General features: G+C 38.4%; 1 pseudogene; it reads right to left on the bottom strand.

Moving 5' to 3' along the window:
- Positions 1 to 9,761: 9,761 nt before the first annotated feature.
- LOC119887086 lies at positions 9,762 to 26,174 on the bottom strand (annotated as a pseudogene).
- Between the last annotated feature and the right edge of the window lie 886 nt (positions 26,175 to 27,060).

Below are 27,060 nucleotides of genomic sequence, written 5' to 3' on the forward strand. Positions count from 1 at the left end.
TAAACGTCCTTAAGGCATGCTTGAAGTTTAGCTAACTGGAGTGTTTCCTGATAATATACCTAAAGAAAGCATATATAAGGGGAATAGGATTAGTGCAAGCACAGAACCTTGTGGAACTCTGTGACTATTAACATGTATAAACTGAAATCGAGCTGATAAATACAATTTAAACCAGCTTAGAGCGGTTCCTTTAATGCCAATTAAATATTCTCTGTAATAGGATGTGATGATCAGTGGTGTTGAAGGCAGCACTAAGATCTTGTTAATGCTTTTAAGTTGATTCTCAAATGTAAGTGAAAATGAATAAATTTAATGTACTGTAAATGTAAGATCTAATAAAACAAGTACAGAGACAAGCCCTTTGTCTGATGCCATTAGTAGGTCGCTGGATCTGCTGCTAGACTACTGGAATGCCCATCTGAAAATGTCACCTTGAGCTTTGGGAAATCGTGATTTTTTTTGTTTCACCATTTTCTGAAATTTTAAAATATATCATATAATGAATCAAGATTCATCTGTAAAGAAAATCATTGTTAGCTGCAGCCCTTCTTTTGTAGCTGCACTTTTGTGGAACCAATTAAGGTTTTATAAGTTTAACCTGTTTTTTATTAATTTGTTCTTAAATCATTTAGTAGTTCTAGATGGATAGTCTTTAAAATAAAAAAACTTTAGGGCTGCCATGTTGTGAAGAATTGCTTGGCTGGTGTTTATCCTTTTCTATTTATTGGTGCAATGCAATTATAAATGTTGGTTGTCCATTGTTAAATGCTCACGTGTATCGCACTTGCCAATAAGCCATCTGCCCAGCTACTGTAAATAGTCATTACTCAATAGTCATAGTCATTAATAAAGCTTTTTTCCAGAAAATGAGTTCTGACGGGAGGAGATGACGTATGACGTATTGACGTAGTGTGTGTGTGTGCGTTGTGTGCGAAAATTAAACATGGCAGCGCGTCGCTGCTAGAAAAAGATTAACTTATCCGTAACATCCTAATTCAAAAACCTGGATTTCAATTCGGACCTGGACCAACTGGAGGATTACATTGACCATCACTTCAACAGACTTTGTACAATGGGCCGATCACGCAAAGCCAAAAAACCACGCACTTCGGATTCTCCCTTATCAACCGATTCACCGTTATCACCAACATCACCAGCATCCACTCCTACCGAAACAAACTGCTGTTCCGACATACTTTTATCAATCAACGAGCGCTTATCTAACCTGGATTCTAGACTCTCACTAATCGAAGTACTGCACAAAGAATTTCAAAACATCCGCCATAGCCTGGAATACAGTCAACAACAAGTCGATTCGCTCACAGAAGAAAACAAATCACTGAAAAGCTCCGTGGACACACTCACTGCAAAACTTTCCACTGTAAACACTCAACTTACCTCCGTCATCGCTGAGAACAAAGCCATGCAAGAAACTATCCTGGATATACAGTCACGAAGTATGAGAGACAATCTAATCTTCTCCGGCATTCCCGAATCATCCACCGAAGACCCCGAAAAATCTGTTAAGGACTTCATGGTTAACCAGCTCAAACTTACACCAGAGACTGTAGAGCACATCACTTTCCATCGCGTTCACCGTTTAGGACAGAAACCCATCAACTCCACCCGTTCCCGGCCCATCATCGCCAAATTTGAACATTTCAAGCAAAAAGTACTGGTTCAGCGACAAGGACGGCAGCTCAAAGGGACTCATTACGGACTCAACGACCAATATCCACAAGAGATCATCCGCAGACGTAAGCTACTTTTCCCCATCCGTAAGACAATGATCAATCAAGGTAAAAAAGCAATCATCACAGTGGATAAATTATATATTGATGGACAATTGTTTAGAGACAAAGACACTACTCCCTGGCTTTACTAACTATTGAAACTAGCAATGTAACATTTCCAATCCGTTTATGCTCAATTTATATTCAATTCATAATCTTCATATTCTTTAATAAAACCAATTGCATCACGCACGCACATTGTATTCTAAATGCACCTAAATAGCCTTGCACACTGTTTATATGTTCTGTTGCTGGTTTTAGGTATCTATGTTTTCCCTGTTTTATTTGTCACTTGGTATAATAGATTTACACACACACACACATACACACACATGCACACACACATCCATACACACAGACTTATATACTCACACAAGGTAAATATGAAATGTACATTATAGGTTCATGCAATTGAAATTCTTAACTTGGAATATTCGTGGAGTTGGTTCACAAACAAAAAAAATAAAGTTTTAAATTACCTAAAAAATACACAAGCAGATATATGTCTAATACAGGAAACACACCTGTCGCAATATACACAAAACAGCTTAAAAACTACACATTTTAACCACTGTTTTTCCTCCCACTATAATTCAAAACAAAGAGGAGTATGCATCTTAATAAACAAAAAAATACAGTTTAACCACCATACAACCATTTCAGATCCTGAAGGCCGTTTTATCATTATTAACATTTCAATCAATAATAATCCAATTACAATTGGCAACATTTATGGACCAAACTCTGATGATTCCGCCTTCTTTGCAAATTTCTTTTCCTCTCTTTCAAACATTTCCAACGGTCCAATAATTATAGGGGGAGACTATAACACTGTAATCAATCCATCATTTGACAGGTCAAAACATACAGGAAAACCTTGGCAGTCCTCTAAAACAATAAAACAGTTCATGAGTGATTTTGGTCTTGGTGATGGTTGGAGGCTACAACACCCACTCGCCAGAGAATACACCTTTTATTCTAATGTCCACCAAACCTACTCCCGCCTTGATTTCTTTCTAACCAGTAATTCAATCCTACCTAATATCTTAGAAACTAAAATACATCCGATCATTATTAGTGACCACTCTCCAGTAACTCTCACATGGAATCCATCTGCAATACCAAAGCACCCCACCAGATGGCGTTTTAATACATCACTCTTGAAAGATCCAGAATTTGACAGCTATTTCAAGAGAGAGTGGACATCCTTCCTTGAAATAAATGACTCTCCAAAGTCGTCAGCATCACTGCTCTGGGAAACATGGAAAGTAGTTTTACGGGGTAAAATTATATCATATTCAGTACATAAAAAAAAAAGGACAAAGAAAAAGAAGTCCAACTGGAAGAAAGAATAAAAGAATTAGAAATTTTACATGCTAATAATCAATCAGAAAGCATCTATATAGAAATTAGAGAGAAGAAAATTTTGCTTAATGAAATAATAAACAAAAGAAACCAGTTTCTGATTCACAGGCTCCGTCAAGAAACTTTTCACCATAGCAATAAATCCGGAAAATATTTAGCCAGTCAAATTAAAAGAAATAAAGAAAGAACAGCTATAACCTCCATCAGAAACTCGGCAGGGAAGCTAACCAATTCACCAGTTGAGATAAACAAGATATTTCAAGATTACTATATAAAATTATACTCATCGGATCTGGACCCAAACCAAGAAGACATAACCCAATTCCTCGATAACACTATTCTACCCAAACTCAACATGGAACAAGTAAACACACTAGAATTACCAATCACAGAAAAAGAACTTCACTCCGCATTGAAAAGCATGCAAAAAAATAAAGCACCAGGTCCAGATGGCTTCCCTGCTGAGTTCTACGAACATTTTTGGTCAACCGTATACCCACTATTCAGCAGAACAATAACAGAAATAAAACATAACGCAAAGTTCCCATCCCACATGAATACAGCACTTATATCACTCATTCCTAAACCTAACAAAGACCACACCTTCGCATCTAACTATCGCCCTATCTCACTTATAAATGTCGACATAAAAATGATTAGCAAAACACTAGCCCATAGAATTGAACAAATTATACCGTTTATAATCCATCCTGATCAGACCGGCTTTATAAAAGGTAGATATGCATCCAATAACACCCGCAGATTATTCAATCTAATGCATTACTCATCAGTACAAAAGAAAGATACTCTCATTGCCACATTAGACGCCGAAAAAGCTTTTGATAGGGTCAACTGGAAATTTCTATTCACCATGTTACAAAAATTCGGCTTTGGAGAGTCATTTATTAATTGGATCAAGATTTTATACACATCACCATCGGCCACAGTCACAACCAATGGACTAACATCACAAAGCTTCACACTGCACAGGGGGACGAGGCAGGGATGTCCACTCTCTCCATCCCTATTCACGATTTTTATTGAACCTTTAGCAGCAGCTATCCGCCAAAACCCAGCAATCAAAGGTATTGAAACACCACAACAAACACATAAAATCTCACTTTATGCAGATGATATCCTACTATATATACAAGAACCCCTAACATCCACTCAAGAAGTAATTAAAACAATCCAGTCCTTCTCAAAAATATCAGATTATGCAATAAACTGGAACAAATCTTTCATCCTCCCTCTACATAAAACCAAATGGGATGTGGCACCCCACCAAACACCTATACCTATATGTCATGATCACATCACTTACTTAGGCATTAAGATCTCCTCCAGACTGTCAGAGTTGGTAACACTCAACTTCACACCACTGCTAAAAAAATAGAAGACGATTTGCTTCGATGGCTCAACCTTCCAATCTCCATAATCGGCAGGATAGCAGCAATAAAAATGACGATTTTACCGAAAATTAATTATCTATTCTCAATGATTCCAACCCACCCTACACTCACCTGGTTTAAATCACTAGACTCCATTATCACTCACTTCTACTGGAAAAATAAAACGCCAAGGATAAAACTCACTACACTACAAAAAAGTAAGGTTCAAGGAGGACTAGAAGCACCAAATTTCCAATATTACTCAATGGCTAACCAACTGCAATACATATACAAATGGATTCACCCCACCCAATCCGATATTATATGGCTAGATATAGAACAATCACTATGCAAAGAATTAAATATAGCTGACATACCGTTCCTCACCAAATCAATCAAACAACACACATGTTTTAATGCAGTAACTATAGCTTCCACTCTGACAGCCTGGTGGAAATTTCACCATATCACAAATTCTAAATTAGTTCCATCTAACTTCACACCACTGTGGAACAACCGTGACTTTATAAGCAATAAAAAAACATTGAATTTTCACACATGGGCAGAAAGGGGTATTACCCACATTAAGCACATTTTCAAATCTAACACATTTAGACCATTTCCGCAACTAGCCCAGGAGTATGGCATCGGGAGCAACGAATTCTTAAAATACCTACAAATCAAATCTTCTGTTCTGACAAAAATAAACATCAGAGACACAACTTTAGAACTTCCAGCGGCAATATCAGACTTGGTCAACATTTCCTCCCAAAGAAACTTCTCTCTAAAATATACAAAATGATTTCAAACCAACTTCAGACCATATACTTACCAACAATAAAATGGGAAAACGATCTTTCAATAGCTCCTGATGCCAGCTTCTGGACCCAAATCTGTAAAAACATCCATCTCATGTCCAAAAATGCAAATCTTCAGTTAATACAATACAAAATACTTCATAGAACACATTACACGGGCAATAGATTAGCTAAAATGGGTTTCACATCAGAAGTTTGCACACATTGCAATCAAAATTCTACAGATACATACATCCATGCAACCTGGCACTGCACTCCAATCAAACACTTTTGGGAAGAGGTCACACAGTCACTATCCACTATAGTTGGCTGCCACATCCCAATGTCGCCTTCTCTTTGCTTGCTGGGAGACCTCACAATAATCACTGATAAAACTATAAACTCTAAAATACTCCTCATAGCTCTAACCATCGCCAAGAAAACTATCCTCATGAACTGGAAAACTAGAAATAAATTACACATTAACATTTGGAAAAATCTTATAACAGACTTCATTGCAATGGAATATGCATCTCCCCTTCATAATTACGCATCTAAAACTGACTCCTGCCGCCCAACACTTTCTGACCTCTTACAGCTGTGAACCCTTTCTCGGTTTTCAACTCCAACTCCTCCCACCTTCTTAATCAACCCACGAAAATTAATGCATTTAGTTGTTTGAACTTGTTCATGTCATCATTGTTATTACTATCTTTACTGTTATTGTTATCGTTGCTATTTTCACTTTTATTTTTTCATTGTTGTAATTGCTGATGTTGCTGTCTTTTGCTTTCACCATTGCGGTCACCACTGCCATCATCATTGTCATTTATTATTAATATCATTATTACCATTATTATTATAATCATCAATATTGCCGTTGTCAATGCTGTATTGGAATTAAGTGTCATTATCATCACTACTGCAATAATTCCCCCCTTATCTCTTCACGGGTTTTTAATGCACCACAACATAGAATAGGGAGAAAAAAAAAAAAAAAAAAAAAAAATGTATATATGGAAAACCACACAAACACCAAGGCAGGCAAGACAGGCGAGAAGTGGTTTCAATGGGACAGCATCTCTGTCCCAATTTGAGACACTATCGCACTGTACTCTCTCTTTTAATGCACCTTAGACATTACACATAACACACAAAAAAAAAAAAAAAAAAAAAAAAAAAAAAAAATGAAAAGATAGGGACTGAAGAGATGTGGGGGAAAGGTATCTTACATTATCTTATTTTATCATCTTTTATTTTATGCAGGATTGACAATGGCAATTGGTACATAGGAGGAAGGATGGAAATAAAAATCAACAAACACAATACTGGCAATATGGTGGTAGTGGGGCGGAGATGGTAATGAAAATGGTAATAAATAATAAATGGTAACTTTGTTTACGCATACACACACATACACATACACATACACATATATACTCACACCTGTTCACATGTACACTTAGATCAAACACTTAAATCACTTTTATGTCACTTCTGGAATTATGGATTTACAAGATTGCTCACTACTGCACTATGTTGGTTTGTATATGTCTGACTGTTAAATAAAAATTTAAAAAAAAAAAAAAAAAAAAAAAAAGAAAATGAGTTCTCAAAAGACCAATTTAAGGCATCTTCATGATGAACTAAAGAAATAATAAGGCGGATCACACACTCCACACAATTGGATTTTTCGTAACTCTCAATGCAAAAAGTTATAACAGGACTACTGTATAAAGCCCTAATAAATTATTTATTAACAATTACTAAAATCATTAGTTTGAACTATTAAGTCCTTTTTATTCTTTAAAAGATTCATCTAATTTGATTATTTTGAAAGCCGTGCCAGTGACATGCAATCACCATTGTTTTTGACATTTCCATACTGATTTCGGTTTGGTTTCTATCAGTATGTAGTGTGTTACAACATTAAAATGGGCACAATATCAGTCCTTTTATCAGTGGCTTTAAGAATGTCTAGGACAAAAAATTTCCCCAGTCAAAGATGTTCAAATTTGGAGTTGTTTGTTCTTTGAACTTGGACTTAAACAATGGGGAAAGCAGTGCCAGTGACAAGCAACAGCCAGTCTTTTTGTATTTGAATGCCCTCACGTTCTGTTGTATAAATCTGCTGTCAGTATGCAGGACTTCAGTGAATATGTCAAGTCACTCCCTTTTTGTTCTTATTTACCATACCATAAGCTATCTGTGGCAATAAGTCTGCTCCTCCTCTGTATGTGATACTTCAAAGTGTATGTATGTATGTATATGCCATCAACGCTTGTAAAAATGTTTCAACAGAACCGTCTTATTTCAGCCTTTCCCCCAGTACAGTAGGCTGTGATTGAAAAGATGACCTGAAACACCAATCAGCTGTAAAATTCTGAGCCTAATATTGTGTAGGCCCCCCTTTTGCTGCCAAACAGCCCTGATTCGTCGAGACATAGACTCCATTAGACCTCTGAAGGTGTGCTCTGGTGTCTGGCATGAGGACATTAGCAGCAAATCCTTTAAGTCCTGTAAACTGAAAAGTGGGGCTTATTTGTCCAGCACATCCCAAAGATGCTCAATTGGATTGAGACCTGGGGAATTTGGAGGCCAAGGCAACACCTTAAACTTATTGTTGTGTCCCTCAAACCATTCCTGAACCAGAGCTCCTGGCAGTGCTCATTATCCTGCTGAAAGTGGCCACTACCATCAGGGAATACCATTTCCATTAAAGGGCGTACATGATGTGCAACAATGCTTAGGTAGGTGGTACGTGTCAAAGTAACATGCACATAAATGGCAGGACTCAAGGTTTCCTACCAGAACATTGCCCAAAGCATCACACTGCCTCTGCTGGCTTGCCTTCTTCAGAGTGAATTAAGTTGCCATGTGTTTTCCAGGTACGCAACGCACCTGCACCAAGTCATTCTTGTGATGTTAAAGAAAACGTCATTCATGAGACGAGGCCACCTGTTCTGACACCTTTCTATTGGAAACAGCATCAGCTTCTTTAGCAATATGACCTTCAGTAGCTTGTATGTTGAATCGGACCACACAGGCCACCCTTCGTTCCCCACACGCATCAATGAGCCCCCGAACCTGTCGCTGGTTCACCGTTTTTCCTTCCATGGACCACTTTTGTGTGTGTGTGTGTGTGTGTGTTGATGAACAGAAACAAAAGGACGTGTTAAAACACACACACTCTTTTTCATTACCTAGGGAACTATACAATACAGAGGAGTTGATTAGGATTTCCGACAAAAGGACAGTAGGCTCCAGCATGCCTCTCTGAATTCATTGTCATTAGCAGTGGAACACCAAGCCCTTTTCAAACTCATTAGTTGATAAAACAACCCTCTGATTTCCCATTAAAAAATCCATTCGTCCTCCCTCACTGGCGATGCTCACCCTCCACCGCATCCCTGCATTTCCACACCTTCAAAGCCACTCCTGAGATTGGGAAAGAAATGACAGCTCTTATTCAATTTTATCAAGACGTTTGTCCAGATTCCTCCCAGAATGAAGTGTATGGTTTCACATCGAACAATTATAGTTGGTTTTAAAAAAACTTTACAGCTTTGCAGCATTTACAATCTGCTTTTATTGTAGAATTTAATTTCCACCTTCTATTTAAGGTTTTTCCCTTCTCTCTTGGGATTTTGAACTGATGTGGTCTATTAAAGGGCTGAAATAGCAGTAATTGTATGCGATGCAGTTATTCTGTGACTGAATTTCTTGTGCACTTAAAAAAAGCATTTCTGTGCATGAACCCTATATCCTTTTTCTAAGTAATCAACCTTCAGCTAAAAGATGAATCAATCATTTCTTGTTTCCTGGCAGAATAACAATTTATTTCAATTTAGACAAAAGGAAATACATATTTGTGCTTTGTGTAGTTTAATGAAGAGCTTTGTTTATATACACTTTGTACACTTTATATAATTTGAATTATTACCACTTATTGAATATTATTAAATATCAAAGACCCTCACCCCCCACCCCCCGGTACCGATCTGATAATCAAAAAGGTAAAGCTAAAAAAACATTATCTTTTGAATTTTCAAAAACATTCATTCAAAGATGCCTAGTGTCAAAATTCAAGTCAGTATGTCTCATTCAGCCAGGATCAACGTCAACCTCTCTGAACTCTTATAATCTCAAACAAAAGTCATGAACCCACAAGTACCAGCAGTGTTTTGTCTCTGTTGTAATCCAGACGAATCAAACCAAGACAGAAACCAGAGGGCAATCACAAACAACACCAGCCTGAATCCACACAGCTTAACCTTGTCTTTTAGCTTAATCACTCTTCGTCTGAGATCCTGAAGACGCACCTGAGCACACAGTTTTTAGAAGCAGATATGCCTCTTGACACATTTCCTCATTGTAATGTAGATCTGACAGGCAGTTTTGGTTCTGAGAAAAAAACTAAAATTTAGCATGAAGCCGGCACAGAGCGTTTTACAAATTTGCATGGATATCCTCGTGTCGCAGCACTTTATAGGTGATCCAGTAGAAGATGTTGAATATGAGGAAGCTTAAGGGAAAGAAGGCTCTGGATATGGTGTCAATGCGCTTGGCCCGGTCCACAAAACGCTTGTGAAGTACCTCTCCGCTGTATATGGAAACCGGAGGTGGGGGGGTGAACACAGTGGCCCCTTCCACAGTGGTACCATCCTTCGTCTGCAGGGTATGACCCAGTCCATAACCCCGAAAGTAAAAACCACGGCTCTCCCTCACCAGTTCCTCCTCCTGTGGAGTCAAGCATAGGGAAAGCAGATTGGCCTCTCGCTGTCAACAAGAATTAGCTCATAGCTTTTTACATTTCCTCTCAGTGGCTGATTCCCAAATGCGTTTGGGGTGTAGTAGCACAAAAGGGCAGCAGAGTGCAACAGAGTGAGAACATCCACAGGAAAAAAAAAAAAAAAGAAAAATGGGCCACCCTTTTAAAGGGATGAAATCCAGCAGATGATTTGTCAGTGATTGTGTGTAAAACACGCACTAAGTGAGTTTGTGCCTTTCATGTAGCCGCTACAGTACATTCAAGTCACAGAGGTAAGCATTCGTTTCTCTTAAAAGGAAATACATTATGATGTTTGAAAAAACTCAAGGGTGGACTGGCCACTTGGGCTGATAAACCACAACGTGGAAAAATGGAGACAAAAAAACGCATATTGGTATGTGGCTTGATCAACTGGCCCATAGTGTGTGGTTACTGGCCCAGATGGTGGTGTGGTGGGGGCCGTTATAATATGATTGGTTATGTCAGTCCATCAAACACTCCACATCAGAACATAATGAAACGGTTGAAACGCGGACCTAACCCCTAGTTCGGTTATTTGTGCTTCAAAATCATGTATAAAAACAACATAGGACGAAACACAAAAGGTGGTGCTAAAAAGTTGAGGGAGACAAAAAAGAAGTTGCTCGAGGCAGGTGCGGTAAAGTGCTTTTGCTTCTACTTCTACCGCCACCAGTGGAGACAGCTAACCACAAGTCGGATCTTTTTCTGGGTTATTGAAACAAAAACTACTAAAATGATAAATGCTGGCCCTATAATTATCAACCTGCTGTAGCTACTATCTAGTGGAAATTATTCTCCCATTTCAATATTTACTAATAGTGTTATTTTCTAGTGTTATACTAATATAATCCTAATAGCCTCCTCCCTTTAATAGCAACGCATGCATGAGTACTGTTGATTTTTTGTCCTACATTTTCCATGCTTCTTGTAGCTGAGTGAGTGAGTTTCTGCAGCGATAAACAAGTGTATATTCACAAGCTTGAGAGTTTATGTATGGTCATTTTACATTTTGGTGCAGAAAGAAATTGTTGTTCATGTCTTTTCAAATACAATTTTCATTGAAATGGCCTGTAAAGTGTTTTTTGTTGCCTTCTAGTAGTTGATTTTGGGTATATGCAGTATCGTTTTATTCCATGTGTCTAGCCCATAGACTGTGTATAAAAGGTCTAGCCTGGATCCAGCAAATGGGTGGGTCCAAATTTTATTGCATCAACGATCTATTAATATTTAAATCACAGATCCATGGTCTGGATAGCCACTAGGCTTGTATGTACACTATAATTTATTTATAGTACTTTAGGGTTCAACTGAGGTGATTACCTGAGGGGAGCTAGTTTTGAAAATGCATTTGAATCGCTCATTTCATGATATACTGTACTTGCATAAAATTCTCAAGAATGCAGGAAAAAAGTCTCTAAAGATTCAGAGCCCCCAACAAATGCTTTGTCTTCAAATGCTTTGAGTGGGCTGACCACTCAACAAACTGACAAATTCCCGGGTCATTTTGTTTCCCCTAGTCTGCCCATGTAAAAACACATATGGGCGTTCAACAACAATGCTGTTCTGAAGTTGTTTCCAAAATACTCTGAAGCTGTGTCTCAATTCAGGTACTTCCTTGAGAATACCAACATGCAGTACACTGCGTACACCATATACTTACTTGCTTAGTGTGTTAATTTTGACAGGGTAGTGTTGTCTCAAATTAAACACTGCTGTTGTGCACAAACCGGAAATGACTATCGCAAGATTGCGCAATCCCCCCAGCACAGAGGCTGCCTGCAGAGCTCCAAAATAACAGCCAGGCTTTATCACCCCAAATAAAATGCTCAGAATCTGGTTTATTGTAATTCGCGTTGCTATATTGGTGCATAAATAAGAATTATGTCAAATAAAAGCAATTGGCAAGTATTGTAACCACAACTGTACACTAACAATGTAATGTCTAATATAATAATAAAAATAAAGTAACAGTCCCCTATTAATACTATTTCTGTTGTTTGTTTGTTTATTTATTTAGGTTTCACAAGGCAAGATTTTCTGTACATCACGAGCCAGATGTCAGTCATTTGATTTAAATTACTCAAAATGTAATGAATAACAGCGGTACGAACATTAAAACTATCCTACAGCTGTTTTCCTCTGCCGTTGTTGCTGGAGTCTCTGCTGCGTTGGCTGCCAGAGTTCTGTGTGTACCAAGTACTTTTAGTACCTAAACCCAACCAAGTACTTTTGGTGCCTAAACCTAACCAAACTGCAGCCGCTAAGTGTCCCCCGTTCCACACTCAACTTCTTAGCCGTTATGAGTGCACAATCGTGCGCAGCATTTTGCTGTACTTCTCAGTGTGAACACACTTATGCCCTCAAAATAGTAAGTGCAAGTATGGAAGTGTGCAAATTGAGACAGCAAAAGACTCTTCTAACCATCTAGATGAAAACACATTCTGTCTGATGTGAAGCAAAAACAGATTTTGGACCCAATTTATAAGATCCGACTATATTTTCTAATCCAGGTAGCTGGAAATGACCGCAAGAAAATGTTAACACAGGCATTTACACAGGTAAGAAAACATAAAACATAAAGTAGAATCATTACATAACCGACCACAAAATGTATACATTTTGGCTCAGGTTGTTCAAATTAAACATACTTGTAACTGTTATCTATGTTTGGATTTATTAATCCAAACAAATCTACAATTTGGGAAACAGATTAACAATCTTTTTTGCTGTGTAGCAAGTGGTTCGAAAAGTTTTTGAGAGTTTTGGAAATGCCTTCAGAATACCTTCTAGTGTTGTTAAATTACTTTTAAACATTGCAGTTTATTTATTTTTCAGAAAACTGTCTGCTTGCATCTGTGATTTGAATGTAATGGTGATACATGAGGGGCTCAAACCAGGGCTACAACAGGCACTAGCCTTAGATAAACTTTCTTTTTAATCAATTAAGCTTTTTGAAGTTTCTATGACACAAAGAGGGGAATTGGAGGACATCATCATTAGAAGTAAGAAAAGAAATTATAATATTCTGGAAGTTAATTAAAACTTAACCTCCATCTCTCCTTTTCAGCTCTTTTCAAAGTTGCAGAATGATAGACCTTTCAAAATGCCTATTAATAAAAAGTCATGATCTCAGCTACACCAAAAAAAACTTGCACATGGTATTATGCTTTGATGAATGGCGGGGCATACAGTGAATGAGACATTGTTCCCGCCCTCTGAAGAGAATATTAATAGACATTTAGCTTAACTCTGACAGCACTCTGACACTTTGAGATATTCACTTTAGCAGGGGAAAGTGAAGATGTGGGATCTAAATTGGATGATTAGTAGTCAGTGTGAAGTGCCCTGTAAGCTCTGATCCCTGCATCCCCCTCTGTTTCTCTCTCACTGACCCTGGCAGCTCCCTCGTACTCTGCCGAACTTCGCATCTCAGTGCTGGACAGACTTGGCAGTACTGTCAAAGGTCCAATGCTACTAATTTATTTCACACCTGTCTCCACCTGTCTCCTACATTCTCTTCTATATGGATTTTTAGTCCTTTAAAAAACTTACTTTACATCTGATCTCTGCCTACTGTCCTTTGCTTGCACCTTCACTGTTTAGCTGAAGACTATGCCACTAACTTAATTTACTGTAAACTTCCTCTTTTTTACCCCTGCCTAATTTTGAGTAACTTTAAGGTTACGGTCTGTTGCCCCAATGACAAATTTCACCATACACCACCAACAGGGGGATAGGGTATTGTAGCTCTTTCAGCACAGCTTAATTGTCCCTCCTACTCCTTCCTAAACGATACAGTACATCATGTGCTAAAGCCTAATGGTGGGTTTCTCTAAAAATAATAAGTGTGATTTGTTGGCATAAGATCAGTTGAGACAGCTCTGGTTCTCACATTGTGCTCTGTGGAGAATTTTCCTGTTTAGACATAAATAATGCTAACTCTAAAACTAAAAGGTTTAGTTCGACATTTCAGGAAATACACTTGGCTGGATCAGAAGATTGACACCACTGTCATTTCTGTTCATTAAAAATGAAGCTAATGCCAGCAGCTGGTTAGTTTAACTTAGCATAAAGACTGGAAACAGGGTAGCAGCTAGCCTTCATCTGCCAAAAAGTAACAAGTCCATCCATCCATCCATCCATCGTCAACCGCTTATCCTGTGTACAGGGTCGCGGGGGGGCTGGAGCCTATCCCAGCTGTCAATGGGCAAAAGGCGGTGTCCACCCTGGACAGGTCGCCATTCCATCGCAGGAAAAAGTAACAAGTCTCAAGTTTAATTTTTACACTCTCAGATTTTGTGTAGATTAAACAAATCAGATGTAACCTGTTAATTGTGGATCTTCAGAAGGTGGCTGTAGCAGATTTTAGATTGTTCTGACGGGGCCTGGCTAGTTTTCAGACTTAATGCTGAAGATAAACTAACTGGCTGTAGCTTCATATTTACCTTACATACCAGAGAGTGGTAATCTTCTCATCTAACTCCTGTCAAGAAAGTGAATAAACCTATATCCCAAAACTATTTCTTAAAATTAGACAATTAATAGACTTAAAACATTAAACAAACTTAAGCATTGCTTTGTCTTTAGTAAATGCAGACAGTCTTTAAAGTATCCTGAAAAAAAGAGATTAAAGTTTGATAACAAGGAGAGAACAAGAGGAAATGTATGTTGAATTTAAATTAGCCTTAAAACAGTTATACATTGGGAGAGATTAAAATGAAAGAATTCAAAGTTTTGTAATGTTGGTATGAAGAGGCAGAAGGTCAGAAAGTAAGGGCTATAGTAATAGGGAGGGATCAGCACAACGTGGGTTTGGTTGTGGGAAAGATGTCAGGATATATTCAGGTTTGAAGTGAAAGTTGCATGACACAATTAATTTGGAGGACTGGGGGCATGGACAAAAATTGGGTTGACACAGGGTATATCTTTTACCCTGGCACAGACGCTGCAGTGCTGATTCAGATTCTTGTAGGCTGAGTTGTTACCAGGGATGTCATTCGCTTTCCGCAACGACTCAACACTCCCAGGCTGACTGGCAAACACCTCCATTGGAAAAGCAGGTAGACAAATTAAAATAATTATTATTTCTCCTTATTTCAGCTTTTGTTGTAAAAGAAGAGTTTGTCGGTTTCTTTAAGAGAAATTCATTAGTACTGAATTTATATTTGGGTCTTCACATTTCACTGGGAACAAGAATTCCCCATTCTTCATTTAAAATAACTTACCTGTGCCATGCCAAAAATAAAGTGATTAAAGATGCAAACTTCAAATTCAAACAACAAACTCAAACAGACGTTCTCGGCTTTTAATTAAAGATGCACTGTGAGTGTGATAGTACAGGACGTTATCTGCGGCTGTTAGTTTAGGGAACTAGCTTTGAAGATGAATAAAGAATCCTCAAGGAGCCAGTTCAAGTTATTTCTGTAAAGACTATAAATGGAAGCTGTATTTTTTATTTTTATTTTTGTCATTTTGAAGTCTTTGACATAACTGTTTGTCTAGTAGAAAGATGTCAGAAACACAAAGCTGGAAAGCGCATTGATTAAACCTGGTCAGTCTGGGATTTGTACACTCCATCAGATTCTCAATCTCTCTCTTGTACAACACATTGGGTCATGTGTCAGTACCTCTCAGATGGATAATTTGAGACCTCAGACTCCTCAGTGGGAGTAATTGTGCAACTGAATTGGAAAGGGGAAGTCCTTTCTCCAACAGACCATCATTTTCTCTCTCCTGTATCGATGCAGGAGGGCAGACTGCCCAGTAAATCTGCTGGACTCTTCTGTCTTCACGGGGAACTTTGCCATGAGTCTGGGAAGCTGTCCAGCCTGTGAGCTGTTTAATGGGATTTTCAAGATGTCCTGTCTGTTTCTCCTGAGACAAACCTCTCTGTGTCAGAAAAAGGTCTCTCATCTCTCTGTAAACGCTTTTATTTGATAACTCACTAGCTGTTTACCTTGATAATTATGAAGATGTGAATGCAATATGTGTACAAGAAATGACCCCCTCTATTCTTAGACCCTCAATTCAGATAAAACTCCTCAAAAAGATCCTTCAACGGGGAAAATAAATGGTAGTAACCGCAAGAAGAGCAACAGAGGAGGAATGCCTCCTTCAGGGAATACAGACATGCAATAGATATTGTGCAGACAGAATAGACTAAAATAGTAAAATCACAGAATGGACAACCAGGATTGTGACAGTCCAGGGTAACTATTTTGCTTTGTATTTTTAAGTCCTTTTCAGATATGGAATATGTAACAGTACTGGTTTCATCTATCTGTTAAAGCGATAAGTTTGAGTCCCAAAAGTGACTTTTATGTTAATGGTTCTCACGGCTTCATTCAGACATGACAGCGGGCAGCAGAGAGAGAGAGACAGGGAGAGCGCGGAGTTAAAAATGTTATGATAGCAAGGGAGAAGGTTGTCTCTTGCTCGCCCACAGGCTGCATCACTGATGGATTTTATAGTTCTTACTATGAATGATGGGGTCCTACATAAACACAGAATTTTCTGCTTAAATTAGAACAGTTTTGGTTATTTTACATGACCGATTTCTGCCTGTGCTATTTTGCCTTTGCTCTTCTCAGTGGTTTGCTCAATTGGAAAAAGGGGAAAAAACAAATCTGAGTGAACCACATCCAAACAATCCTCATGAAGCAGATTAGCTAAGTTTTTGTGTTAATTACCACCTAAGGATGTTTTTGCCCAAAACTTACAGTTTTATACCAAGTGTTCAAAGGCTTTAATGCATGCCTTATGAGAAAGCAGTACTAAAGAACACTTCAGTATTTTAAGGGACCTAAGAAAATATATCTATAGTGCTCGCTAGCTTGCCATATTAAATAATTGAAATGTATATGTTATGGACAAGTTGTATGTTCTACAACAACAGTATAAAAAATGCAGTTGAAGTATCTCACGCTGCCAACAACAGGTTAGAATATAAAGATTTATCAATGCTGGAGTGTGGATGCAGGGTTTAGGGTATCCCATTGCCAAGGGGTTGGTAGTTGCTCTGTGTCAAATCTAGTGACAGCGGGAAAGGATCACAACGACCCTTCACAGGTCAGTGCTCACCATTGAAACAAGCTGAACTGAAATGAGTTGATCTTCCTCATTTAATATGACAGCCAGCTGTAGCGTGTTGATGTTGTCAGTTCCTGAATATACAGTGTTCCACAATAACAAGAGGCATACGTCAATATTATAGAGGCTGACAAGGACTGGAGTGTGTGGTGTGTGTGGTGCTTACTTTTCTGCTACAGGATGAATGCATGCATGTGGGTGTGGTTTACACTTACTATTCTTTGCTGCCGCTGCTTTTTCCTCAGCCTGATAAACTCCTTGTGTTGCCTTGAGACAAAGTTAACTGCTGCGTATTCCAGCAGGGCAGCAAACACAAACAGAAGGCACACCGCCATCCAAATGTCAATGGCCTTCACATAGGATACCTGGGAACAGACAAGGTCATCAACAGCCAATCAACGAAGCCAATTGGTAGTCTGTGGGTTGTTCACAAATCTACCCATTCCCCAGCTCTGGCACGTAATGACACACATCTTTGGAGTGGCCAAGAAATGTAATGAGTCAATGGGATGTGGGCAGTTGACACATAGCCAGGAGACAGGTCACAGCTAAGACTCGAGTAGAGCCGGGCCGAGTCGTTCATGAGAGAGATATGTCACAGCAATCAACAACGCCCACTGAGCAAGCATTGTGTGGAAACTTCACTCAATTGAGCAGCAGTTTGCTAACTGATAAAGATACATGCATAAAACGGGGGTGGGGGGAACAGGAAATGACACATCACCAGGGTACAACCTTGCAACTCTTGTGAAAATTGAAAACACTTCATCCATGTTTTAATCAACACTTCCACTGCATTACAGTATCATTCTCCAGATGACACACTTCTTACTTTTCTCACTGTGTTAACATGCCAATTAACACCTACTAGGTTTTCTAAAATTCTTAATAAAAGTATTACAACCAAATGGAAAAATCCAATTATTTACCCTTCATTCTATGGTATCCTTTAAAATGGTCTTTTTCATATTTCAGGGAGTTCATTTTGTAACCATTTGAGTTAAAACACAAACAAAGAGGGTAGCTGGACTACCAAAAATCTAAGTATCCACCTAGAGTCTGATGATGATGTCAGATTTTGAGGTTTAATTCTAGGACAGTATGTACTGTATTCTATTAAGTATTTCAGACATTTGTATTTCTCTCGCTCTCGCTCTCTCGCTCTCTCTCCTCTCTCTCTCGCTCTCTCTGTGTTGTGTGTGTGTGTGGTGTGTGTGTGTGTGTGTGTGTGTATGTATGTATGTATGATGTATGTATGTAGTATGTATGTATGTATGTATGTATGTATGTATGTATATATATATATATATATATATATATATATATATATATATATATACATACATACATACATACATACATACACACCAAATTGGTTAAAAATATAGAAATATTAGAAACAGTTTTCCTTATAATACAGTCCAATACACCAACAACTACAGCTACCCCCCCGATTCTGATGTAAATATTTTGCATTCACTGCACAAACTGCCCTATTGCATATTCTTTATTATTCTCTTGTAGTTTTTTATACCGTGTCAATTTAATGTTTTTATATTTATGTATTTTAGGTTTATTATTATGCAACACTTCACCAAAGCAAATTCCTTGTATGTATAAACCTACTTGGCAATAAAGCTGATTTCGTATTCTGATTGTAACTCACATCCACACTAAGGCCAGAACCAGTGACAAGGGCTATGATGTAGACATCTATTCATTTTATGGGTTTGCAATCTATACAGTTCTGGAACCACTGGTTAAATCTGGGTGGGGTAAGTACATGAGCAGCGCACCACCTCCCTCATTACCACTACTGAGGTGTCATTGAGCAATGCACTTAACACCCAACTAGTCCAGTGGAGATACTCAGTGGCTGGCCAATAAGACTGGTTGTATTTGGCAGCTTCAATGTGTGAATGTAGCTGTGTGAATGCGTACAAGGTGTGTGTGAGAAAGAGAGCCTGGCTCTCAGCAAATTATTACCCTTCCTCAAGGTCAAAATGCACTCAAACTCTACAGCCACCAGTGAGTGTTCACTGGTAGCCCAAGTGCTGTTGCTATGGTTACCAGCAATCTAATATACCTTGTGCACTGATTTAGAACGTCGGTTAAACTGTTCGCCGAAATTATCGTCATGGTTTTCTAAAACGTGTGAATGGGCACCGGCCAGCCAATCAGAAAAAGTACTTACCGTGATGATGGTATAATACAGTCTGTCTCTCCCTAACCTTGTCCCCCAGGTACTGTGTGCCCTGTCTTTCACATACCAGACTCCAGTGTTCTCATCCCACCTGGCCCTTGTTTGTCTGCTCCCTAATTAGTCTCTGGGCTTGTCCTTAATCAGGACCTGCCTCATGCAAAGTCAGCATTTCCTGACTAAATATTCCCTAATAGGTTGTCCCATTCCACAAACCCCTCAAAATGCCTCTTTTATCCAACCTTGGTAGACACAACTAGTGCAGCTTTTGCAGTCCTCAGTGACCAAACATGTCTGTTACTTGTTTCATGTAGCATTTGGGTCGGGCTTGTCAGGAAATGTCAGGTATGAAAGGTAATGACATTTCTAAATCATGTATCACTTTTTGGGGAATATGTCAGAGCAAAATGTCAAAATAGTCCACAAGTTACAAACACAGGCTATAATCTGTTTATTAGATTTTTTTGTCAGTGACCTTTTTGTTGGGCTGATAGCATTAATGCTATTTCCTCTCATATATACTTTCATATTGGAGGAAAATGAGCAAATGATTGACTACAAAATATGTCTATTGGTTTTGGCGACCAATATTACTATAATATAGAACTTTATTTGTGCTCCGCTGACTTTCAGACACAGAAACATTTTACCCCACTAAACTGAAAGAAATGTACTGATGCAAAATGTTGGGCTCTGATGATAATTCATTACCTGAATCTCTGTTTGTATGCTCATCAGTTTTCTCAGTAAATAGTCTGACTGCAACAAACAAAACACCTTTCACAACGTACAAACCATTAAACATCTTGGTCACTAGTCTCCAGACTCACCTTGGGCAGTGAGGCCCTTGAACCAGAGCTCTGCGTGGTCATGGTCAGTACAGTGGTAATACCCAGACCCACTCTGGCTGGCGCAGCGTCCATGTTTATCCAGAAAGACACCCATGAGAGGATGACGATGAGGAGAAGGGATGTACATCTGGATCAAGTAGTAACCCATTTGACGTTCGAGGTGGAACTTCACCTCAATGCAGGTGAATTTACCTGTAGACGCATGATATAGTACATTTTAACTGTCTTGCTAAAAGACAGCACTGTTATTTAATTATGCTGTTAGAGTGGGAGAATAGAATGTAGATGGATGCTAACAATATAGGATAGGATTTTTGTTAAAGTAACTGTTCTTTGAACCATTAAGCAAATCATATGTTTAAATACTAACAAACCATCAGTTTACAGTGTTCTTAAAGTTGTTTTAGTTGTTGAATCTCGTATACCTGCCTCATTTTACATGCATCTGGAGAAGAAGTCAGCTGAAGCACTCAGTTACAATTTGGATTTTCAGTGTGGGGTCCCTTGTTCTTCAAATGGAATTCATTATGTACCTGTGTTGTAATGCTTAGTGCAGTAGCCCAATCCTTCTCCTCTTTTAGCACAAACTGGGGGAGGGTGAGATCATCAGCCACCTGAACAGGGTTCTCAGAAAGCCACTCAAAGATCAAGTCATTCATGGTGTAACCAACTGTGAAAAGAGGAGATAAAGAGAAGAGATAAAGAGGAGGGAGAATTTGTTTGAATAAGGGAGAAATAGTAAGAAATTTGTATTTTTAAATTTTTTTCAACTTTAGCTTAGATTATAGACTGAATAGACTGTGAATTCTCGTATTCTTCATTTCACTTCTTTCCATGTGTCTTGCACATAATTTCAGAATAATTCTGGCACGCTTTGGTAAGGTGACGCATGTCATTATTTCATCATGATATGCATTTTACTGTTTCACATTTTCAAAATTACATTGACTTGCCAAAGAGGGGTATCAGACTGTTTCTAATATACAATATCTCAGACATGTCAAACCCATTAAACTGGGTTAAGGTAGCGTATCACCAATGCATTTGTGCAAAGGAGTCATGCTTTTTACTTGCAACTACACTCCAGCATTTTTAACATCATACTGATAATATTTCAGCGAAGAACATCAAAACAAGGGCTGTGTATTGGTTACCAACTATGACAGCGGAACACATCAGTCACAGGACATAACATTAACATTCTTGTTGCATTGTATTACAAAAACAAAGCTGTTTACTGAATTTGTTTTTAAAACTGCATAAAATCAGGTGCACCACCCATAGATGTTAAATATTTGTATTACTGTTATCACTATTGCTGAGATTCCCCCTGCTTCCTCTTTCTTAACCCAATTTCTTTCCTACACCACAAATCTAACTGGGATCTTGTTACCTAGTATAAAATCTGTGCATGAGAAGCATCAGAAACCTTGGCTAATGAGACTCTGAGAGAGATACTCAGGGAGAGACTCAGAGACAGAGAGAGAAAGAGAGACAGAGAGAAAAACTTGGAAGGTTGTGGTGGTGATGCTTTTGCCCATCTGTCCAGCTACCAGCTACCCTCTGCCATCATGTTTGTCAAAGTAAAGGTCACCCACCACAGCTACAGTCATGTTATCACGGTTGCTTGAAGGTTACAGCATAAGGGGGAGCATGAGGACAGTGGAAATGTGCTTACACACTGAGCTGATTAGTGTATGAAATCTTTCCAGTGCACATTACCATCCATGTGCAGTGCACCAATAGTAATGTACAAACTGTAACATAATGGAGTATATATTTATTTTTGCAAGTGAATATACACTTTAGTACAACACTTAGACCACTCAGGATAAGTAAAATTATTTTGCTTCCACACACGGTTGATTTGCCTGCTCCTTTTGAGGTTTGCACTCCTTCTCGCAGCTGCCTGATTATAGGTATATTAAAAATGCATGCCAGATGCATCAGCAACGCAGGATTCCTTGCACATCTGAATAATACTGATGTCTGGTGAGACCCTCTAAGGCCTGAGCTACAAAAACATCAATTATTCAAAATGTTATACCCTATCCTGTACCACACGCCTGAAGAACAATGCCCATCAAACACACTTTGCGAATTCTCTTCATGTACAAGATGTCATTCACACATCCTGCTGTAAAAAGCAAGGGGAATAACAATGCCTTCAATGATTTCAATGATAATGGTCAACTTTTCTCCCGCCAGCTACAGCTAAGAGGTGTGCAATAAAAATGAAATTCATGAGGCAGAATGTCTGGAATATCTTAGCAAGGTAAAGTAATTACTGTTAGTCACATGCCATCTTCTTTTTCATGTTAAAAAGCCATTCACCTAATGAAAGCCACAATCTTAATGCAGCCACGGTTATGCTTCAGATTAGCGGTCTTAGTCTTGCTTTTTACTCATCGTGTTAATTACAAAGTACATTTGAGGTTCCTGGACACTAATGGCTAAAGGCAAAGCGAAGTGGTATAAGCTGCATATATGGGGCTTTGATGTGTCAGAATAAGGCTGAATCTTATGGTTGGTTCTATATTTCTATATAAGCCTGTGGCATGAAAGGGCAGAAAAGAAGATTGGCCTTGGCTTTCTAAAACCCCAAAGATAACTCTCTGCTTTTCTTTCTTTTTTTCCATCACTCGCCTCTCTCTCTTTCTCATGTTGAACAGTGTTTCCAACACTGTGGTAGTGGCAGTAAAACCTATAATGTCCTCCTTAACATCAAGCCAAGGTGATCACACCCTTGGGTGGTGTACTAGCACTTGTCAACACAAGGCCAAGTATTCTCACCAGGCCTTTAATCAGAAACTATTACGTCTCCTCTAATGGCAGTGTGATGCACCAAACACACACACACACACACACACACTGCTGCTTTAAGCACACATCTGTTTCTCCTCTCGCTTACACTCCTAAAGGGTAAAATATCTTATATATTTAAGCTGGATGACGTACATGCTGCACTAAATTTATTGGATTTTTTTATCCGTTTGTCCCTGCATTCATTTGCAGAAATAAATCCTGCTACCTTCAGCACAAAGAGGGAGTTCTGTACAAACCAATACCTCTTGTTCTTGTTGAATCAGATAAGGACACAGATAGAGATACCAGCTTTCAGCTTGACTTATTTATTTGTGAGAAATGCTTCTGAAAAGGTGCAGTGATTTCATGGTACGAGTGCTTTCTGTCGCCTCCCTTTTGCTAGACTTAATTCTTTTGTCCCTATGATGGGAAATTAGGTTACCTCTAGGCGCAGGGGGTGGGTCACATATAATAAAAGGGACACAAAATTAAAGTTTTATTATTTATATCCTGGAAATTGGTTTCATGAGGGCAGATACTATCTCTGCTAAAAGCAAAGGAATACTGAAAGGGGAGAATATTATTCTTGCCCTACTTTTTATCAATTTTATAACATTTTAAAAGGTTTCAAATGCCTTCTGTATGGTTCTTGAACTTTTCAGTTTTAATAAATGTACATTAAATGTGAACAAGTATAAAATGGTAAATAATTTACGTAGTGTAAGGTGACCAGATTTCTGAAACGAAAACCGGGGACATTTTTGGTTGGGTGGTCAGTATGTCATTAAAAATATGTTATTATGAAATAAAAAAGGGGGACGATTTTGGTTTTATAATCTGTCAAATATAACTCTTCTGAATTAAATCAAATCATTTTGAGGCAGAAACTACCTTTCAGTCAATAAGTAGAGGCTGTAAATACTTTCTGGCAAGTAGAATACTGCATTTTATGTGTGCGTTTGGCCATTTAAAGGTATTTTAACAGGTAAAAAAGACTGGATCGGTTGGTACACAGCAAGTTAAATAATGTAGAGTCATTAGGATAATTGCAAAAAAGATCTTGTCTTTATTTTATATGTAACTCGGCAGTAAGTCATGTTAATTATAGGCTACATTTGTTTTTCAAATATGAACAAGGACATTAGAGACAGACCTGCCAACACATAATCTATCAACAACAACAGGCTTCAATTATTGCTTATAATAGGGTGACCAGTTCGGGACAGTCACCGTTTTGGTGGCCATTCACCGTCTGAAGCTGTCCCCGGAAATGTCCCGTTTTGAACTGTGTGTTAATCATACGCTGTAGAGGGCGTTAACAGACTTGAAATCAGATTTACGTGGTCAGAAAGACAGGACAGCAGAGCAGACAGGTGTTGTGGTAAAAAGTGATCGTTCGCCAAAAATTGATTGCCGTCTGCGGGAGCGCGTGCAGCATGTTAAAGCTGTATCGCCCAGTCTCTTCACATCTTCACGTACAAATAAACATCACTTTATGTCCATGGTAACAGCAAAGACGTCTTGTGATACTTTAACGTTTGTTTTAACAGAATAATCACAATTGTAGCCAATAAGTGTTTATAGCGTAAACAGGCCTGACATTTATATGATTATAGGCAATAATAGAAGCCTGTTGTTGCCGATGGATTATGTGTTTGGTAGGCCTATATCTGAAATCCTTGTTATATTTGGAAAACGGAATGTAGCCCATAATTATGACTTACTGCTGAGTTATTATAAAAAATACATGATCTCTGTTGCAATTATCTTTATGACTCTACATTATTTAACTTGCTGTGTACCAACCAATCCAGTACTTTTACCTGTTAAAATATCTTTAAATGGCCAATACGATCCATAACGTGCAGTATTTCACTTGCCAAAAAGTGATTGCAGCTTCTACTTATTGACTGAAAGGTAGATTCGGCCTCAAACTGACTTATTATTTCATTCAGAAGTTACATTTGACAGATTATAACTCAACTCTACTTTTTACCCTTAAAATACCTTTAAATGTCGAAAACAACACATAATATGCAGTATACTTGCCAGAAAGTGATTTCAGCCTCTACCTATTGACTGAAAGGTAGTTTATACCTCCAAATTACTTGATTCATTCAGAAGAGTAAAATCTGATTTCAGGTCTGTTAACACCTTATACAGTCTATGAAAACACAGTTAAAAACGGGACATTTCCGGGGACAGCTCCAGATGGGGACAGGCCACCAAAACCAGGGACTGTTCCCAGAAACAGGGACATCTGGTCACCCTAATGTAGCGGCACCACCCCATACTGTTGCTAAACCTGTCAAGCCTGTCAACCTGTCATGCATTACCACTCATTATCTTAGTAATTTTTGAAATAATGGGTCCTTGATTGTAGACAGTGGTACATAAAACCAGGCTCCTGTTGAATTTGTCCAGACGCAGTCAATTAGCTAGCTAGCTAAGTAACTAAGCTAATGTTAGCTTCATGAGTTAGTTGAAAACACTCTTTGGCTGACTAAGTGACCGTTGACTCGTTTTTAAAATGAGAACCATGTAAATGGGTCTTAAATATTAAATATGTCTCACTTTCAATGTTAGAAGAAAGCTTTATAGTGTGAGGACTAACCCATGTGTTTTGGCTAAAGTTAGCCTACACTCTGATCTAGCTGGCATCCATGACTGGCTTCCACACAGTGAGGAATACTACACAGTGGATGTGCATGTAATGAAAAAAATGTCATTTTTTTAAATGTAGCATGTAGCATGTAACGCCCCTGCTATGTGGAAGTCGTGCTGGGTTAATGTAGGTAGTAAGCTAGTTAGCCTGACATGCTAATGTTCGCAGCTTATGTTGTGAAACAGTTCCTATCTCCTGGAATATAGCAAGATTAGACATTTTACAAGCCAGGCAAAAGGCAGAAAATTGGGAAGAGTGGGAAGATAAAAAGGAAAGTGAGACAAAAGGAAGAGGTAGAAGAGATGAAGACTCACAGCTTTCAAGCTGCATGGTACAGGTCTGAATGTCCATAGGGAAATTCTTCAAGTCCATAGGGCAGGACAGGGTAAGAGTCAGCCTGAGATAGACACAGATACGAGGAGCAAAAGGGGATGTCAAAAGGCACAAAGGGGATCAAGGAAAAGACACCAAAACACAAGGCGAAAGTTAACAGATTGAACAATAAATCAAGTCCAAGCTACTTTGCTTTTACAAATTACAAAACAGGAGTTGTATGCGTTGCAAAAAAAAGCCTAAATAGATTTTCCTTTAAAAACAGTAGATTGGAAAGAATGTTGAGTTACTCTGCCATTTGATTACTCGTCACACCACTGTTATGGCAAAGTAATGGTATAGGTATCCCTACATAATTTGTTGTGCTGTTGATGCATTAAGCTTTCAAGAATCCTCAGAGAAGAGAGAAAGAGCCATTTGGGAGTCTGTCTGGAGGAAAGCTGTGTAATTACCTGCTGTAATGCATTGCCCACAGGCGAGACAAGAGCGGCAGCAGTATACACTGAGGCACACATTTGCTACTGTGTTATGATGACACAATATCTTTTCACCAGCTGAAGAACAAACTACAAATACCCAAGTGATTGACTCTCCTAACATCGCATATATTCTGTCATGTATTTAGAGCAGACGAAGATGTTTGATCCATAATCCTAAAGAAAACATAATTAGGGAGCAGTAAATCTATGGCATGAGGTAGTGATTATCTGTATTTGCAATACTGAGTCTGAATACAACAGAGGAATTAGTAGTATATGTCAAAAAATGACATCCTATTAAATGTATAAATATTAACTTTTTTAACTTCAGTTTTTAAGCAACATAATATTTTACAGAAAAGCAGGCTCCCATATGGGTGAAATTAGTGTGTTTTCATAGGCAAAATGACCAGTTTGGAAATGTGTTGCATTTTCTTTCATCCCTGAAATGTGCAAAGATAATTTTGCAAACCTCTAGTCCACACTAGATTTGTTTATAT

This window comes from Micropterus salmoides, unplaced genomic scaffold (genome assembly GCF_014851395.1).
Source record: "Micropterus salmoides isolate LMB-PRFRI ecotype aquatic unplaced genomic scaffold, ASM1485139v1 Ms_hic_scaffold_400, whole genome shotgun sequence".
In the NCBI taxonomy this organism is placed as follows: Eukaryota; Metazoa; Chordata; class Actinopteri; order Centrarchiformes; family Centrarchidae; genus Micropterus; species Micropterus salmoides.